Source organism: Onychomys torridus, chromosome 3, assembly GCF_903995425.1.
Source record: "Onychomys torridus chromosome 3, mOncTor1.1, whole genome shotgun sequence".
NCBI classification, from domain to species: Eukaryota; Metazoa; Chordata; class Mammalia; order Rodentia; family Cricetidae; genus Onychomys; species Onychomys torridus.
In genome coordinates this window covers 98,293,467-98,313,773 of record NC_050445.1, presented here as the reverse complement: position 1 = coordinate 98,313,773, position 20,307 = coordinate 98,293,467, and the positions used below count along the sequence as shown (strand labels likewise).

The 20,307-nt window shown below is 42.6% G+C and overlaps 1 long non-coding RNA gene across 1 annotated transcript; it reads left to right on the top strand.

The window, feature by feature from the left end:
* The first annotated feature begins 4,452 nt into the window (after positions 1-4,452).
* LOC118580759 lies at positions 4,453-17,240 on the top strand. Its single transcript, XR_004944557.1, has 4 exons — positions 4,453-4,582; positions 6,975-7,042; positions 15,481-15,602; positions 16,384-17,240. It is a non-coding gene; the product is annotated as an uncharacterized LOC118580759 (long non-coding RNA).
* Positions 17,241-20,307: the final 3,067 nt, after the last annotated feature.

Genomic DNA, 20,307 nt, shown 5'->3' with positions numbered 1-20,307 from the left:
GGGCAGTGGAAGTTTCCTTCAGTGAGTGAACCCATGATGGGCCAGAAGAGGGTGATGGGTTGTAGCTGAACTTGGGTTAGAGTCTGTACCCCAAGAAGCCACATTCAGCCACCCATCCTCTAGAAAACAATTAAAATAATTGAATTAATAGTAAAAGGCAGAAAAATTCAACGGGTCCACACTGTGAAGAGGGACAAAGGTATTAGTGAACCAATACCCTCACCCCCTGGGCCCTGGCATGCGCCCTGAGTTCATCTTCTGGTCCTGAAAAGAGATCAGATAGATGGCCATGGATACACACTTCTAAGCTGTTCCAGTGGAGGTGAGATCCCCCCTCCATTGACCCATCACTGTTAGGTGGCCTGACAAGTTCTTAGAAGTGTGTCAAGTCTTCGTGGGGACAGGTTCTTCCTCCAGCTAGTGCTAGATGTCAGACTGCTTCCTCTCTAAGCGTGCTGTTCCTGGGGGGAACTTCTGTTTCTTTGGTCCATTGTTTTAGTAGTCTGATAGTCAGCTGAAAGATATATGAATCTAGAATGAATTCGTGTCTGCCAGGCTGGTTACAAGGTGGCTTGTCACTCTTCCTTTTCACCAGGGAAGGATGAGAGGCCACAAGTTCTGAACACCACTCCAGCCCTCTTACAGCCAAAAACTCAGTCAAGGGCAAGTGATAGAGTAAGATTCTGAAACCAAATGCCTGCCTTTGCACCTGAGGGCTGTCAAGGGTGGGGTGTGGGTGTGCAAGCACATGTGTGCTTATGCATATAGCAGTCAGAGGCCACTTGTGCATATAGCAGTCAGGTGTCTCCTTCCTCAGATGTCATCAGATATCTTGTTTCTAGGAGACAGAGTCTCTCACTGGGAACTATGGTTCACCAAGTAAGCTAGGCTGACTGGTCCCAGAGATCTGCCTGTCTCGGATTCCCCATTGCCAAGATTTGAATCGTCTGTCACCATTAACAGCTTTCTTGCGGGTGTTAGGGTTAAACTCGGAGACTCATGTTCATGATACAGTGGGCTTGTGTGTACCTGTTACCGGCTGAGCTGACTTCCCAGCCTTCAAGGGTCTGACTTGGATCATGTCGTATGTTGTTACCCTGAGAGCTTATGAAAATCCATAACGGGTACAGCTCAGTGGTGAGGTGTATGAGGCCCGGAGTCCAATCATCTGTACAGGAAGAAAGGGAAGAAAGAAAGGGAGAAAGGAAGGGAGGGAGGGAGGGAGGGAGGGAGGGAAGGAGGGAAGCAGGCAGGCGAATATTTGAAGTAAGGATTAATAGGTTAAATTTGCTTTGTATATTAAATACTTCTTCCTAGAATTTTAAATATTGTTATATTCATTCTTTTAAAAAGTAACTCTGCTTATGTTGATGAGGACTGTGTGTGTGGGATGGTGTTGTTGACTCATAGGCATGAAGACCTCTTCCTTTGAGTCACAGGCTCACATAGACCTTGAAATACAGTCTCCTGAAAGGTTTATTCTGTGGTGCTTTGAAAGTCATCCCCTTGTCACAGTAACTCTGTCCTCACCATTTAGACCATTGTCCCAAAGAAATCTGTGTGACCTCATGGAGTGTGTGTGTGTGTGTGTGTGTGTGTGTGTGTGTGTGTATGCGTATGATTCCCTTGTGGGTGTGAATTTTGTCTTCCCTGTGATTCCTGTGCCCTAGCCATATTGCTAGGCAACATTAAACAGCATACATCCCACATTTTCCTAATTCTGTTTGATGGTTCACAAATGGACTCTGGATTTTATCTGCAGGCAGAACGACACTAGAGGGTCTCAGATTTTTGACTTTTTAGATACTCAGGTATCCGTTCAAGCCCAAACTAAATGGCCATAAGTACCAGTAACAGGCGAAAATGGGGATAAGCAAGCATGAGAGAGAGAAGTACATGCATTTGTTTTTAGACTTTGACCAATCACAACTTAATGGTACTGAATGAGATCCCTGCCATTCTAGCTTTGCAGGTGACCTCAAGGTCTGAGAGTGAGCTGGCATTTTCCAAGGACTTGGATGGGAAGTACTTTTTCTGATATTTGTGATGTTGTATATGTATAACTTGTGGAATGAAACTCAGGTGTATATCTCCTATCAAAATTGAGGACAAAGTTTTCAGATCAGGATGGAGGATTTGGTAGCATGTGAAGAATGGACCCTGGGTCCCCAGGTGGGTCCCCAGGTGGCCTGTTTTCTAATCCGCTTGCCTTCTGTGTTTAGGGAGTTGTTAAAGAGAAGTTCTGATGGGCGTGGTTTGTGTGTGTGTGTGTGTGTGTGTGTGTGTGTGTGTGTGTGTGTGTGTGGTGTGTGCCAGGTCTATTTCCACAACAGACAACTAATATACGTCACTACTCAGAAGATCATCAGAGTTTTCCCATCTGCCTTTCTCAGACTCAGAAAAGCAAAGGAAGCAAAGTGAGTAAGCCCTACATGTACTCAGAGCTGATGCTTACCTGGGATAAACAGAGGAAGTTCAGATCTTCCTTACTGGTTTGAAGACATAACTGTGAAATTTATCCATGAGATGGCAGTGGGGCCACTGGTAACAAGTATAGTTACAGGCAAATAAGATTATGTAATATAACCTTTTTTTTCCGCCTAGCTGTGTAAAGAGGCTCCATCTCATCTCTCCCTCAAAAAACCTTAGCTGTTTAAAAGGACAAATTCATTAAAAAGTATTTATTACATTGCACAATGTCTCATTGGGACAGGAACTGGAGTGGCTTAGTATGTGCTTTTCTGTGTCAGGGTCTCTCCAGGGCTGTTGTCTTCAGAGGGCTGGACTTGGGGCCTGGGATACAGCTCAGTTAGTAGAATATTTGCCCAGGATACACAAAGCCCTGGGTTGGGTCCCCAGCACTGCCTACAGTCCCCACACTTAGGAGATAGAGGCAGGAGGATCAGGTGTTCAAGGTCATCCTAAGATGCACAGTTTGAGTCCTGTCTGAAAATAAATAGATAAGGGGCTGGATAGATGGCTCAGCAATTGAGAACACAACTGCTCTACCAGAGAACCCAAGTTCAGTTCCCAGCACCCACATGGCAGCTCACAACTGTCTTTGGCTCCAGTCCCAGGGCATCTGCACCCTTACACAGACATACATGCAAGCAAAGCACCAATGCACATAAAATTAAAAATACATAGATAGAAAAATAGCTGGATGAATAAATGGATGGATGGATGGATAAAAGGAGGCTGAACCTGGGTTGAAGGATGCCCTTTTGTATATTCATTTAGATAACACCTAAGTGCTGGCTATTATTGAAGATTTGGTCTCTTCCAGGGTCCTTATAGAACAGCACCTAACCTCTCCATAGTGAACAAGGCAAGAGAAAGCTAGACTGAAGCTGCAGCATCCCTTATATACTGGAGTTGGAGGTCACATGCCATCATTGCACTCAGGGAACCTGGAACTCTCTGATTGGCTTGACTGGCTGACCACTGTGCTCCTGGAATCCACCTGTCTCTGCCTTTCTCCCTACCCCAATGCTGGGATTATAGGCCTATGCCACCCTAACGAGCTTGTAATGTGGGTGCTGAGGATCTAAATTCAGATTCACATGCTTACAGAGCAAGGGATTTAGTGACTGAGCCCTGTCTGCAGCCCAACTCATGATTTCTACAGTATTGTTGCCTATGGAACATGAGAGGGAACCATGTAGCATTCAGATAACAGCAGGGGCAATTATTGGAAGTCCCTTTGTAAATTGGTTGCCTCCAAGATAGAGATGTTTTCATGCCTACATGACTGAGGAGAAATTTGTGCATTGGCTGGGCCATTGATCAGTGGTCTCCAAGCAAATTGGAAGTCAGCACCTCCTCAGCTATTATGGAAAATAAATGGTCTTCCTGTCCCTTTCTAGAGTATTCTGATTAAATCAGAGATGATGCCTAGATTTGGCAACTTCTAAATTAGATTTCTAAGGTCAACCTTAGCACAGTTTCCCAACCTTTTATGATTGTCAGTGTTAAGAGAGAGGTTGTTGAAGGTGTGGATTTCTGGGACCACTTCTAGCTTAAACAATCAGGCCTAATTAAAACGGTTTCACCATATGCACTCAACATGATTGAAAATTCTACAAGGTCTAAAATAATGTGTTATAAAAGGTATCTCTCCAATTTTGTCTTCCTGACACTTCAATTTACCTTCCAGGGTGATCAGCATTCCTGTTCTTCATATATTCATCCAGAATATATAAGATAGATACATATGTAGGGCCTACAGCTGAATGGTAAAATATTTACTTAACATGCACAAGGCCTTGTAGGGTATGTGTGGGAGGGTTACACAGTAAGTCCTTTTCTACAGATTCATCTACCTTTATACTAGTTTCTTGTGTGTCTCTCAGAGATAGGGTTCCACTGTTTTGCATGTGCCACCATACCCAGCCAGGTGATTTTTATAACTTGCAATAAATTGAATTATATACCTTATATTTAGCCACTGTCTACAAAAGAGCTTGTGGTCGTTGGAAGGAGCAGCCATTTCCAGCTGCGACACTGGCATGCATAGGGCACCACGGACACTCCCTAGCATTGGAGGCAAGAAACTTCTGGAAAGAAGAGATTCAACACTGAGGTACAACAAAACAAAAGGGGGAATGAGGCTGTAGAACTAAATGAGGAAATGGAGAGAAAGGTGTACCTGGCAGTGAGAAGAATATAAATCTGGCACTCCCAAGTTTAGATCCGGCACGGTGCTCTCCAACACACAGCATCCCCAAAGTAGAGCAACTTGAAGTTTGAGCACCAGAGAGCCTCAGGGAGAAACAAAATGCCCTGGCTGCGAATTAAGAATAGCTAGAACTGCAGCTCTACACTCGAGCACTGGCTAGGAGGAGCCATGGGCTCTGTCCCCAGCACATCACTCTTCCCCTGCACCCTCAACTTAGAAAATTCAATACTGGACGAAGGCTCTCTGATGACAGTTAGGGTAGTCACCAATCTGATTACAGGAGAAGGTCAATTCAGGCACCCACTCCACTATTGCTAGGCTTCTTAGCAGGGTCATCTTTGTAGATTCCTGGGAGTTTCCCTGGCACCAGGTTTCTCTCTAACCCTGACACGTGCTCCCCCCTCCATCAAGATATCGCTTTCATTATTCTCCCCCTCTGTCCTGCCCCCAACCTGCCTAACCAGATCCCTCATGTTCCCACCCCTACCCCCACTGGGCTGAGTTTTGGGAGTCCTGTTGAAGAGAGGGAGGTAGGATTATATGAGCTGGGAAGGTCAAAGGTCATGACAGGGGAGGGGTGGGGGCAAAGGGGGAGCCTTTGTGGAACCAGCCAAGACCTTCTCTCTGCATGTGTGTGACAGTTGTGTAGCTTGGTCTATTTGTGGGGCTCCTTGCCATGGGATCAGGTCCTATCCCTGGAGCTTGAATTGCCTTTTGGGAACCTATCTCTCCAGGTTGGGTTGCCTAGCCCAGCCTTGATGTAGAGAGTAGAGCTTGGTCCTACCTCAACTGGATGTGGCATGCTTTGTTGAGGCTCATGGGAGACCTACCCCTTTCTGAATGGAGGAGGAGTAGATTTGGGGGGTGGTGTAGAGGGAAGGCAGGGTGAGGAGGGGAATGGGAGGAGAGGAGGAAGGGCAAACTGTGGTCAGGGTGTAAAATAAATGAAAAAAAAAAGTTTAATTAATAAAAAGAAAAGAAAATACATGGGAAGAGTATGTGATTCCAAAAGTGAGATACTAGCCTTGGTATGCTATACTCCGTGGTAGTGGGGTAGTGGGGAATGGATGTTGGTATTTTAAAAAGTAGATCAGAAAGTCTACATCTGGAAGGAGAGAGAGAGAATTTTAAGACATTCTCAAATTTGGACTGGCCTGAATTAGGTGGCTGGGAATGTAGTAGTGGTTGAGTGCCTGCCTATCATACCCAAGGCCTGAGTTTCAGCCCTGGCTCTGCCTCCAACAACAAGCAGTTGGAAACATTTCAAGAAGGCAGATTCCGTCAGATTAAAAGGAGATTCGTCCAGATACTCCTGGTTCCCAGCATGGCTAATTTATCACCTGCTGAAGACAATAGGGAACAAGAGTGGGAAGATACAGGGGGTTATGTGGCTGGGTGAAATATGAGTCTGACATTTTGAGTTGAGAAGCAGCGACCGCCCCTGGAAATGAAAATGCAGCTTCCCACTGAGAAATAGGAGCCAGGTGGTCGCTGGCAAGTGCAAGACAAGTTTCTCCTCCTCTTTCCCTGCTCCTCTTCCACCCCCCCACCCACCCCCACCCCCGTTCTTCCTTGAGACAAGGCCTCACTGTGTAGTCTTGACTGGCATGGTGCTCCTTATATAGGCTGGCCTAGAACTCACAGAGACTCACCAGGCTCTGCTTCCTAAATGCTGGAGCCAACAGCATGTACCACCCTGGCCTCTCCTACTTTCTTCTTCTTCTTCTTCTTCTTCTTCTTCTTCTTCTTCTTCTTCTTCTTCTTCTTCTTCTTCTTCTTCTTCTTCTTCTTCTCCTCTCCTCCTCCTCCTCCTCCTCCTCCTCCTCCTCCTCCTCCTCCTCCTCCTCCTCCTCATCCTTCTTTTTTTGGTTTTTCAAGACAATGTTTCTCTGTGTAGCTTTGTGCCTTTCCTGGAACTCACTTTGGAGACCAGGCTGTCCTCGAACTCACAGAGATCCGCCTGCCTCTGCCTCCCGAGTGCTGGGATAAAAGGCATGTGCCACCACTGCCTGGCATCCTACTTTCTTCTTAACCCTCACTCCTTTGGCACCCCTTTGCCTTGCCCACACATGCTTTTTTCCCTGTCCCTGGCCCCTAGGCTCTCCTGTCCTCTCTTTTAAGCACATTGCTCATCAGTACCCTTCAGGACTGGCAGGGCTGGGACCAGGAGAAACGTGTTCAGAGTTACTGTGCTTAAAGGAGAATCCTCCTCAAATGGTTATAAAAAGTCTCCTGTTCAAAGCAGTATTGTACAAAACTGGCTCTAATGTGTTTCCCCTCTTTTCTTTTGCTCTAGATAATGTTCACAACTCTTGAGAGCATCACACTGGCAGTCTACAGCACTGTGGATGTGTTTGCACCTAGGTAAGCCATGGTTTTCTACACGTTTTGAAGTTTTGGTTGGAATGGATAGAATTTAAGCACATTTGCTATTTGAAAGTACCTTTGTTTTGTGCCTTGAGCAACTAGCCAGAGGCATTTTAAATTATGATGGCGATGAAGAAAGATCTATGCAAAGAAATCTGAAGAATTTTATCCATTCTTAGTTCTTGTTAACAGACTCATTGTATGCCGTGTGGATGGCTTGGGTCTAGGACAGATTTCTCTCTGAACTTGACAGCATGGGTATATGAGTGTAATTTGGCCTTTCGTTTTTCCTGGCAGCCGGTGCCCGTCCATTTATATGGTATGTTCACAGGAGAGCTGACAAGTGTTGAGAGGTTTTATTTGATATGCATTTTTTTCCTTTTAAGATGAAAAACTCCGTAAAAATAGGTGCTTGTTAGCTAGTTTTCCTAGTTAGTCTTGTGATTGTAACCAAATGTTTCACTAAGGAGTTTCACCCAAGTACATTAGTGTGCTGAGTGATTGGGCTGTGTTTAACATTCATGGCGAAGCTGTACACAGGCAGTTTTTAATGATACAAATGCAAGGCCACATTATTTTTTCTGTATGACTTGCAAAAGCCGTTCCTTCTAAAACAGGGCTATTTATGCTAATTTGCGATAGTTTCTGAATTGCAGGCAGCTCTGTGAATTTACTTTTCTTGGCAGTTCTAGAATATCCTGCCATAACACATACTGAAAAACTGTTTGATGGGTTATGAAAATCTGGATGTACTAAAGGTATGTCTTGTGCAAATCATGAAATGGTGATTACATTAGAAAAAAAAAAATCTGTTATCTGATCGCATTAAGGAAGCAGTCATTACTATAACCCAAGGAAAAACTCAGTGGTTTTGAATGGTTTGGGATGGGTATAGAGACTCACTAGTAAGCTTGGCTACTCCATGTCTGATGTGGCTTGTGGTACTCATCCCTCCTTTGGTTTAACTGGTCTTTCTGAAGATGCTGAACTGTGCTACCCATGGAACTCACCTGGGAGATGGGTAACACTCATTGTTTCCCAGTAGACATTCATTGTTGCTTTGAGACAAGGTCTCAGGTAGCTTTGGCTGGCCTCAAACTCACTGTGTAGCCCAGGATGAACTTGAATTCCTCATCTTTCTGCCTCCACCTCCCACATGCTGGGATACAGATGATTATAATCATAGCTGGCTTAATTGACCTTTAATGATGCATGACACAGAGAAAATCTTTAGTTACACTATAAAATTAAGTGCATCTAAAGAAATAAAATAGGGAAAGCTGGTCCAATCTCAGCAGACTTATCTATCTTGACTCAACTTTTTCTTTAATGCAAATAAAATTTTTGTCCAAATTTTTTTTTAAAAGATTGTTTTGTTTGGAATTGTGGTAAATCAAGATAGGTAGTTTGGGAAGAAGAATCTTGGTTTGTAATTTAAACTATAAAATATTCAATTTTAGTTTATTTTAAATGGTTCAAATATTTCAAAATAAATGTACAAATTCCCTTGGCACATTAATAAAAGGATATAAAGGCTAAAAAAAGAGAAATAAATAATAAACCATCAGCAAGATGGATAACCTTTTGTAAATAAACTTGTAAATACAGTAAAGACATATAAAATATCACATAATGATGTGTCAAGATGAGTTTTTAAGTGTAGTGAATAAGAGAAAAGGTTCCATCTCTGCAATAGTGCAAGAAGCCAAATATGAAGACGACTGAATGATAAACTACTTAATAACTATGTGAAGTGTTTTGCAAGACACTTGCAGCCTGGGTTGAGTGTATATGTTGGTGTGCAGTTTTATAGAGATTTCTTTTCAAGACGGAGTCTGGGGTATTTTAGACTGGCCTCAAACTTGCTATGTATCTCAAGATGGACTCAAACTTCTGATCTTCTTTTCAGCTTCCTCCCCAGTGCTAGGATTGCAGGTGTTCAACATCATTCCTAGATTTATTGAGATGGTGATGATGATGATTGAGATAGGGTCTCAGCATATAATCTTGGCTGCCCTGGAACTCCCTATGTAGACCAGACTGGCCCCCAACTCACAGAGATCTGCCTGTCTCTGCCTCCAGTGCTGGGATACCACACCCAGCCAAGAAAATTATTTTTAAACTCCAAGATAGAAGGAGTATTTTTTTATATATATATTCCACTTCCCAAGGAAGAAAATTAGATAAGAAATGCAGATGGTCAATTAACTTATTCAGCCAACTTCCTCCACATCACAAAGAATGTAAACTTGAATATAAAACTGTAGGATACTCACACACTAAGAAGAATATCAAATTGACTAAGAATTTCCAGTGATCAGGTTGGATATTTAATCAAGGAATGTTCTTACTTATTCCTTTTTATTTTTTGATAGATTATCTTTTAATCTTTGAAAATTTCATACATGTAAATAGTATATCTGTATTATATCTAACCCCAACTCCTCTCAGGAACCCCAGTTCCTTTTCTCCCCTTTATGTCTTTTGGATTAGTCTAATGAGCACTGTCATTTGGAATGTTGACAGACCTTGTTGGCTTGTCCAGGTAACCATAGCTGCAGTGAGTTCATAAGAACAGTGGCCATGTCTTGTCAGAACACAGCACTTTGCAGCGCTCCCTGCTACCCTCCATTCTTACATTCTTTTTGCCTCTCATCTAAAACGTCCCCTGAGCCTTGGGTGGGGACATGTGCGGATATGCATGTCCCATTTAGGGCTGAGTACTCAATGGCCACTTATTCTCATCACTTTCTGGCCAGCCTTGATTCTCTACATTAACTGCTGACCAGTGCAGAGAGATGCTTCTCTGGAAAAGACTGAATAGCACTAAGCTACAATATAATATTTAGAAAGCAATTTGAAGATATTTCTCTTTAGCAAAACGACAGTAGTAGGTTCCCCTCTACCTGTATCGACCCTAACCATGGGCTTTTGACCATGTTTACTGTACCAGGCATGAAGCCCCTCCTGTGGAGTAGACCTTAAGTCTACTTAAGTCTAATCTAAATGCAGTTTGTTGTGCCCATAACTGGTATGCCACCATTGTACCAGTGGGCGCAGCTTGCCTGGCAGGTTGGTATTATAGCATACACAGTTCACTACTGGGTAATACAATTGATGTGCTTTCTTCTCCAGTGAACTGTGTAGCAACTTCCTACACCATGAAAGCTAGCCAGCAGAGAGGAAATGTTCAGGTCAGTTCCAGCTTGATTTCTTGATGTCCTGCAACGAAAGTGTGTGGTATTTTTTTTTTATTTTTTATTTTTTTTAATTTTTATTTAATTTTTATTTATTTATTTTTTAGCAATAGGGTCTGACCATCTAGTTCTGGTGGGCAACCAAGAGCAAGGGCAATAGCCTATGTTGTTTTGGGGGTCTCTAAGGCCTCCCTAACCAATAACTCATAGAGTTCTCACACGTTTCTGCACAAAACAGAATAATTATATTTGAAGCTAAAACATAACAGAGATGTTGGAAGAAAACCTAAACTGACTAAGGAGAGTCAAGTTCATATTTATAATTTTTGCAACTGTCTTTCAATAATGAATTTAAACCAAACTTAATTTAAAACTGTTATTGAAACTTGTAGTTTGAGAAATTCTAAAGAAATTATATAATCAGGAGTAAAGTAAATGTAATCACATAGGTCAAGGTTGGGTAAAAGTGTTACTTTTGATTTAATTGAAAATGTTGTATTTACTGCATCTTATAGATAATTTTTTTTATCACTCCACTCCTCCATTTTCTCTCTCTTTACCACAGCCAACTAATAGTCCATGACATGAAAGATCTAACTAGTCTCCAAGGTTGGATATTTGGATTGTTCCTGGTAATCATCTCAGTAGTTAAGAACTTTGTGACGGTCATTTTACAAGTATATCCACAGAGGCAGAACTCCCAGCTGAAGGAATAATAGCATCAAAATTATCTACATGAAGGTTTCTATAATTCAGTATTGTTTTCATTTTTGCATGTGCACTGGGCACATGAATGTATGTGTGTTTGCATGTGTGCGGATGCCTGTGGAGATGGGAGGCTGATGTGGGGGTCATCCTCTACTGCTCTTCCTTCTTATTCACAGAAGCAGTATCTCTGAACCACATCAGAGCCTCAGATGGGCTAGTCTTGCTAACCATGCTGTTCTGAGATCCTCTTTCCAGCTTGTGGAGTCTGGAATTACAGGCAGGTCACTATACCAACCTGGCGTTTACTTGGGTTATGGGGATCTAAATTCTGGTCCTCATGCCTGCACAGCAGGCATCTTAACCACCGAGCCAGCTCTCCAGCTTTGGTTGACATAATTTATATTTTCACCAGGAGTACATAAAAATAATTATTTTCTATTTGGTGTTACCAAGCTTTCAGATTTTTATTTTTTGCAAGTTGTTGAAGGAAACCAGAGTCTCATTTCTTCATCGTTTTTCTCATGTGACTCTGTACTCTGGTATTCTTTTCTTTTCAACTTAAAAAGATTTTCCTTTATATTAGGGAGCTGAGTTTTTACTTACTAATTACAAGTTACAAAAAAAAAAATTGTTGTATCACTGTTGGACTTAACACTTGCTTGTGGTGACTTTTGCCAGAGGGGGGTTATTCTTACACAGTTGAAGTTAACAAAAATTTCACATGTGGCTTTTGGACTTAACTCAGAAAAAAAAAAAAAAAACTAAAACAACACTATATTTCATTTCATTGTGGGGATATGTCATTTTCCTTCTGGACTATAGAATAGGTAGTTTTCAACTATCCACCTTAACTTTTTTGTTGTTGTTGTTGTTTTGAGACAGGGTTTCTCTGTAGCTTTGGAGCCTGTCCTGGACTAGCTCTGTAGACCAGGCTGGCCTCAAACTCACAGAGATCCACCTGCCTCTGCCTCCCGAAGTGTTGGGATTATAGGCATGCGCTGCAGCCGCCGTCGCCGCCGCCACCACAACCTGGCTGCACCTTAACATTTTTAGCTGTTTAGAATTTTTAAATAGGTGTGTGTGTGTATGTGTGTGTGTGTGTGTGTGTGTGTGTGTGTGTGTGTGTGAGAGAGAGAGAGAGAGAGAGAGAGAGAGAGAGAGAGAGAGAGAGAGCGAGCTGTGTAGAGGTTAGATGACAACATTTAAGAGTTGGTTCTGTCTTCCCACCTTGTGGGTTCTGGGGTTGAACTCTGGTCATCAGGTTTGGGTGTAAGCTCCTGTTCCCCCCAACCATCTTGCCAGCCCATGTTTGAAATTTGTCCTGGAATAAGAAAGATTTTATCCCTGTCCTGATTACTATTCTACACTGATTTATGATGCAACTTTCTTCTTTCCCTACCTACTGCCCCCCCCATCCACTGTTCCTCCCTCCCTCCTTCTCATTCAGTCTGTTTTTTTCCCCACTCCACCCTTCAGTAGGGTCTTGCTATACCATCTTTCTCAAGCAGCCTTCCCACCTTAGCTTCCCCGGTTCTTGGATTTCAGGCATGTTCCACCATGTTCAGCTACAGGTTGTTTTTTTTTGTTTTTGTTTTTTGTTTTTAAATCTCATATCTGTTTGGATCAATGTATGAACTTTATTTCTCTTTTCTATTTTTTAACATACATTTTTTACACATCTCAATTCTTTTTTTTTTTTTTTCTTCAAGACAGGGTTTCTCTGTAGCTTTGGAGCCTGTCCTGGACTAGCTCTGTAGACCAGGCTGGCCTCAAACTCACAGAGATCCACCTGCCTCTACCTCCCAAGTGCTGGGATTACAGGCGTGCGCCGCCACCGCCCGGCCCACATCTCAATTCTTTAAAAATGCTCCCATGTGGCATCTGCTTTTAGCATCCTTTGAGGTGACTGCAGTGCTTAACTTTTTATTTTATAGATGATTTTTTTTTCTGTTAGCAAAGTTTGTTTTAGTTGCTTCTTTGGGCAACATGTTTAGAAACTTATAAGGAATGAAAACTGTGTTTGCAATTATGTGAAAATATTATTCATATCAGAGCTAATTCTGCAAAAGCTGAAACCTCGTGAAAAAGACACATCTATTTCAAGTGAAATTCTCCAACTGAAGAGTCCATACGGTTAGACCAGAACACACACACACACACACACACACACACACACACACACACACACAATGTATTATGTATTTTGCAATGAAAAATGGATCCATTGGACAATGAGTTGGTAGAAGAAAGTGTTTTAGATCCACCTCAGAATCTGCAGTGTGATTTGCTAGAGATTTTCATTAATTTATTATTCTGAATGTGTGTGTGTGTGTGTGTGTGTGTGTGTGTGTGTACACAAACATGTATTTGTGTGTGCATATGGAAACCAGAGGTCAACATTGGCTGTCCTTCAGGTACTATCCACCTTATTTTTTGAGAGAGGCTCTCTGCTTGGCCTGGAGCTAGCTGGTTAGGCTAGACTGTCTGGGCAGTGAGCCTCTGGAATCCATTTGTCTCCACAGTCTCAGTGTAGGGATTCAAAGTGCCAATCCACTGTGCCGAAGGTTTTATATGTGTGTTCTGGTGTTTGAACTCAGGCCCCCCTAGCAGGCACTTTACCAAATGAGCTATGTTCCAATCCCTGAGCTTAATTTTAAATTGTACCAGTTGGACAAGATGGTGTGCACCTGTAATCCTAGCATTTGGGAGACTCAGGAAGGGGGATCTTGAGTTTAAGACAAGCCTGGGCAACATAGCAAAACCTTGTCTCAAAAAAGCTAGAAATATTACATTTATTGTAAGGTGGTTCTGTCACTGACAAAGTGTTTTAATTGGAAACAACAGCAGTTGGTTACATAATCTTTGGAACTGCAAGATTATGACAAAGGGGTAATCACATGCAACATTGTATATCAAAAAAGGAAGGGACAGAGAGATGTCCTAAATGTTTATTTGTTTTCAGTGGGGTATGTACAGATATCCCTGATTTAGCTTAACCTGGAGGCCTATGTGGCTGAGCATATGAAATCAAATAGTCTTTAGACAACCAAATCATGCAAGTCAATTGGAGCATCAGGCTCATAGACTATCTTTGCTATTGGACTGCTTATGCATACTCCATTCTTGGTTTTCTATTCTTACATAAGGTTCATTGGGGGAGCACGAGATTTGTATTCATATAAGCATAGAAGAGGTAGACTGTCAGGTGTTCAGGAAATGAAATTCATGGAGCAGGAATGTCGTCCCCCCCATCCTCCCCCCCCATGTGCCATGCACCCCCCCCACTATAAATTGCTCAGACCAAGTTCAGCTCTTTCTTCTTCCTCAGAAGCTGTCACCACTGACATTACACCAGTTTTAATGAAGGGTTTCTTCCACCTAGATGAAGCTGAATAGAAATCTGATTATTTGAGGCGGGGAGTGTGCCAGGGACTGTGTAGCCCAGGCTAGCCTTGAATTTACAGTCCTTCTCCCTCAGACTCTCTAGTGCTGGGACTGTAAGCATGTGCCACCATGCCTGGCTAAATACAGATCTTTGTAAGAATTCAATAGCCATTGACACCTACAAAAGGATTATGTACTTGAAGTAATTTGGTTACTATCTGACTGTGTAGTAGAACTTAGACATATGGTATGTTTGAGATTGAAATAAATAAAAATTGCTCTCTAAATTGTTTAGATTTTCCTTATTCTTGCAAATATGATCTTGAAATAAAAGCAAGTATCTCAAATGTACAAATCTGTCATCTTCATTAGAGACACAATATGATCACCCAGGGGAACCTTTATTAATTTTACACTGAGTAGTTTTTGCCTATGAATGACATATTATACAAATAAAACAAAATGAAGCCAAAGTTAATTTTTAACAATTGCTTAGTAAACATATGGTTCTAGTGATTGACATATTACTTTGTATGATGACTTAAACAATACAAGCATACTTTTACTTTCTGTAAACAGGACAAAAAAGAATCATAACCAAGGAAATACTCAAATTTCCTTTAAAGGAAACTAGAGAGATGGCTTAGAGGTTAAGAGCACTTGCTGCTCTTGTAGAGGACCCTAGTTCAGTTCCCAGCACCCACATCAGATAGCTCACAACTGCCCGTAACTCCAGCTCCATGGGATCTGACGTCCTTTTCTGGCTTCAGTAGGCATCTACATGCACATGCACACACACAAATAAAACACACATACACATACATTTTTAAAAAAATCTTATTTAAAAATAAAGTTAATTAAATGGAAATTACATGTGTTAAATGGTTTTCTGAGAATGAGGAAATGAGTAAATCAAAACTGGGACTATACACCTTTACTCCCAGCAGAGGCAGCTAGATCTCTGTGAGTTCAAGGCCAGCATGGTCTACAAAGTGAGTTCCAAAATAGCCAGGGCTATGCAGAAAAACCTTGTCTCAAAACAAAACAACAACAAAAATAGAAAGCTGGGACTAGACGTTGGGATTACTTAAACCCCAAATTCTTGGAAACATTCTGCTAATACCTTAAAAACTCTCATCTTGTTAGGCTTGCCTGCACCACTGTGAAATGGATAGAGAGATTCAGGACGAACCGATGGTCAGTGCTCATGACTGAAGACGTGAAGGCTGCGGGGCAGCCACCGGGCAGCTGTGAAGGCACTGATACAGGTGAGTGAGCGTGGACTGATGAGGATACAGGTGAGTGAGCGTGGACTGATGAGGATACAGGTGAGTGAGCGTGGACTGATGAGGATACAGGTGAGTGAGAGTGGACTGATACAGGTGAGTGAGCTTTCACTGCTTGCTGACTTTATTGTCCAGGGAGTGTGACTCTGTTTGATTGATTCGGTTGAGTGGTTCTTCGTAAACTGCATGTGAGTAGTGAGACTTGAAAAGCACCTCCCCCCTTTTTAAAAGAGACTAACCTGAGATCAAATAGAAGGTAAATGTTCATTTAAACCCCTCTTGTATTTACTGCATACATTCTAGGTTTCTTGAATTTTAACTTTATGTATACGTGTGTGCGTGTATGGCTGAATATGTTCATTACATGGGTGCAGCAGCCAACAGAGGTCAGAAGAGACTTCGGTTTCCCTGATATTAGAATTATCGGCTGCTGTCCGCTGCCCCATGGGTAGTAAGAACTGAACCCAAGTCCTTTGCAAGGGCGGTACTTGTTTAAGCCATCTCTCCAGCCCCTGTGCTATTGTGTATGGTAGATTTATCAAGTGTCTTTCATGCTTAATGAAATAAGCCTTGATCCCTGCTTTTGCCATGAAGTAGTTTGTTTGGGTGATGAGTTTAACCCTCCTTTATAAGTAATGTTTAAGCCTGTACAGCAACTGTCAGAGATGATTCGGGTCGTGGAATTTCAAAAAGAGAAAGACTGTGAACTGTCAGCACAGGCAAGTTTCCTGAAAGCTAAAATTAGTTCTTTTCTCTCCTTCAGTATGTTGCCATATATAATTGGCTGGGAACCAGAGAATCGGATTGTGATCAGAGAAGAAGAAAGGGCAGGGAGGAGGAGATGAGTTGAGAAACTCTGTACGTAACCTTTGCGGAATGCTCTACCTTGTTGTGGGGGTTACAGTGAGGGTGCCCTTGTATTTTCCTCTCAATCTTTTATTGTTTCCCTGGAATTTTCTTTTCCTAAGCTAATGGCCAGAGATAGCAGACACAGAAGGAGCCAGGAAAGCAAGGAGAAAGGCTAGGCTTAGGTCTGAGGAGCAGTACAGAGGGTTTATCACAGCCCCCAAATCTGAGGAGATGCCTTGTGGGTGAGCACTTGTCTAGGATGATGACATGAAAATGTTGTTGTTCATGTCAGGTGTGAAGTTGGAACTAGGGCAGAGTCTAGTACAGCTCAGAAAAGGCAGAGTGCCTGTCACCATTGCGGACAGTTAAGGGAAGCCATGGCACCTGGTTCTGAGATCTTGATCAGGCCACATGGATAGGTGCTCATGGGATCTCAGATTCTCCTCTTTTACATCTCAGATCTCATCCTTCAGAACATAGCTCACAGCATAATGGCAGACATAAACCCCTCAGTGCTTGCTTTTAGCCACAGTCTCTCCTTTTGAGACAGCATGCCTCAAGGCTAGAGCCCACTGTCCTGCATTCTCCCCTCATTTCTGCCTCAAACAAACCTGGAGTCCAAGGTCGTGCTGGCTTGTTTTATTTCAATTTGACACAATCTTGAGTTGTTTGGGAAGAGGGACCTAAACTGAGAAGAGAAGATGGCCTTGCCAGATGGCCTGTGGACAAGCCTCAGAGACATTACTTTGACTGAAGGTTGATGTGGGAGGTCCAGCCCATTGTAGGTGGGTGCCACCTTTAGGCAGGTGGCCCTGGGTTCTTTAAGAAAGCAGGTGGAGCAAACCATGAGGAGCAAGCCAGTAAGCAGCATTCCTGCGAGGCCTTTGCATGGTTAGTTCCTGCCTCTAGGTTCCTGCCCTGTTTAAGTTCCTCCCTTGTCTTCCCCCAGTGATGGGCTGTGATGTGGAGCTGTAAGCTGAAATAAACCCTTTCCTCCCCAAGTTGTGTTTGGTCATGGTGTTTTATCACAGCAATAAAAACCCTAACTAAGACAAAGATACACTCTGAACTCAAGGAATTCCCTAACCCTCTGTGCTGGTTTCCACAACAAATGTTTGCCTGAATAAAGACATCCTGGCAGTTCTTTGCAGATATATACATTCCAAACATACATTCCAAGTCATCCTTTTTTTTTTTTTTTTTTTTTTTTTTTGAGCTGAGGATCGAACCCAGGGCCTTGCGCTTGCTAGGCAAGCACTCTACCACTGAGCTAAATCCCCAACTCCCAAATCATCCTTTATAAATGATGCGACCCTGGAGTCCCTCTTCTAGACCAAGTTTTCTAGAATTGACAATTGCCTCAGGGACAATCTTGAGCAAACTGAGAGGCTCAAGATATCCTTGGCATCCTCCTCTGACTGGTATTTTGTGGCTTAGTAATTGACTCTTTAAAAGCTTTTGATGTAATTAAAGCTGAAAAATTATGACTGCTTGATATAATCTGTATGCCATCCTGACCCTTCATCAACAAATAGCATTTCTACTGACCACTTGGTTCTCAGATGCCTTCTTGTTCCTCCCAAGGAAGCATTAAGATGGGAAATACAGGTTGGGGCTTATTCAACATATTTCTCTGTTTGACTGTCCATTTTCTATTTTTCTTCCTTTAGCTTAGCTTTTCTTTATTTTCTGTAATAAGCACATAGTATTATTAAAACTGTAACAAATCAGAAATAAATACATTATGTTTCCCCAGGTGAGCAAAAATGAAAGTGCTCCAAAAATGATAGATGCACATAAACACAGAATATAATGTGTGTGTGTGTGTGTGTGTGTGTGTGTGTGTGAGTGATATGGGTTCTTGTTTGTGTGTATACACAGATGCATGTGTGCCTATGTATGTAGAGACCAAAGGTTGATGCTGGGTGCCTCGCTCTGTAATGCTTCACCTTTGTTCATTCGTTTGTTTGTTCATTCTTCCTTCCTTCCTTCCTTCCTTCTCTCTCTCTCTCTCTCTCTCTCCCCCTTCCTTCCTTCCTCCCCCACCCCTCTTCCTTCCTTCCTTCCTTCCTTCCTTCCTTCCTTCCTCCCTCCCTCCCTCCCTCCCTCCCTCCGTCTTTCTTTCTTTCTTCCTTCCTTCTTCCTTCCTTCCTTCTTTCTTTCTTTCTTTCTTTCTTTCTTTCTTTCTTTCTTTCTTTCTTTCTTTTTTTTGAGATCAGGTCTCCCCATGTAACTCTGGCTGACCTAGACCGGGCTGGCCTCAAATGCATAGAGATCTGCCTACCTCTGCCTCTGCCTCTGCCTCCCAAATACCGGGATTAAAGGTGTACACCACCACGCTCAGCTCCCACCTTATTTATTTATTGATTTATTGAGACATTCAGGGACCATCTGTCTCTACACCCCTACCTCTCAGTGCTGGGGTTATAGTCATATACTACTGTCTGGGTTTTTAAATGGGCGCTGGGGATCCCAATTCAGGTCCTCATGGTTGTATGCAAGCACTTTATTGACTGAGCTATCTCCCAGCTCCAGAATACAATTTAAAAATAAAGTGTCACAGCTAGTGATGGCGATAGCATCTGATGTTTATATAGCATTTTACCAATTAATAGCTGTTTCCTGCATGTAGCATTGGTGGTGGGATAGTCTAGTGGTTTGACATCAGTTGGGAATATGGCTCTACCACTGTAAGATACCAAGAGGGTGAGGTGTTGACTTCTGCTTAGCCTCTGCTTGATCGCAGACCTGGTGTCATAAAGTCATTGTCAGGCTCAATTGTGGGAAATGTTTCATAGCATGACTTATTGTCCGACTTTTTTTTTTCCTTGTGAAAAGCAAGGCATGTGAGATTAGTGTTACTCCCCCAAGGGGGAGAACTGCTTAGAGATGAAGTGAGGTGACAGGTGACTCTGGCAGTATTTCTGCCAGGACTGGAAAAGGCAACCAGTGAGCTCCCTGGGATCCTTCTGAAAGGTGGGGCAAACCCGAACCTGAAATACCAGTTGAACTGCTCGGTGGGGTTAACTGACCCCATGTGGTCCTGTCAGCTCTCCCTGGATTCACACAGGTAGCCACTGTCTGAAAGCTCCGGGAGCTGAGCTGAGCATCTGCAGGGAGGGCTCAAGTCCTTCTTCATTCCTTTTTATTTTGATGCCAAGTTGGATGAAGAGGTAGTGAGACTGTACTGGTAATGGTTCTGGTAAACTTTCTCGTTTCCAAATAAAAGTCCCCTGCACATTTCTGTGACATGCAGCCTGTCAAAGCTGCTTTGAAAGCCCAACTTAGTTGCTGTGGCTTTGAGAAAGGGCACACAGAAGCCTTCCCACCGCAGGGTGCTGGCTGGCCCTTGCCTTATTTGGTTGGGAGATGTGTTGACACCTCTCATCAGCTTGTGACTGTCATTGCTGCTCAGCAATGACATCTTTTCTGCATTAAAGATCCCTCCTACTATCCTTTAACATTCTTTTTCTTCTAACAACCCTCCCTCCCTGCGACAAACCATTTTAAAAAACGACCCATTGCTTTTAAAAATGAACCAAAGTGTTAAAATGTTGGAGTTTGGAACAGACTCTCCCCATTCTATAATTGTGACTTTTGTGTTCAGCTTTGAGAGAGGTAAGTGATGAAAATGAAAATCCCCAGTAAATACTGCAAAGGGCATCATTCACTTGATGAAAGAAATGTTTATTCACATATGGGTTTGTTAGTGATAAGTTTGACTTAGATCTGTGAAATGTTAGGAGTCAGTTGGCCCAAAAAAAAAAAATCTCTGAAGTAACATTGTTGAGAAGACAAATTAAAATGCAAACATTTGATGCATCCTAAACTTCCTAGT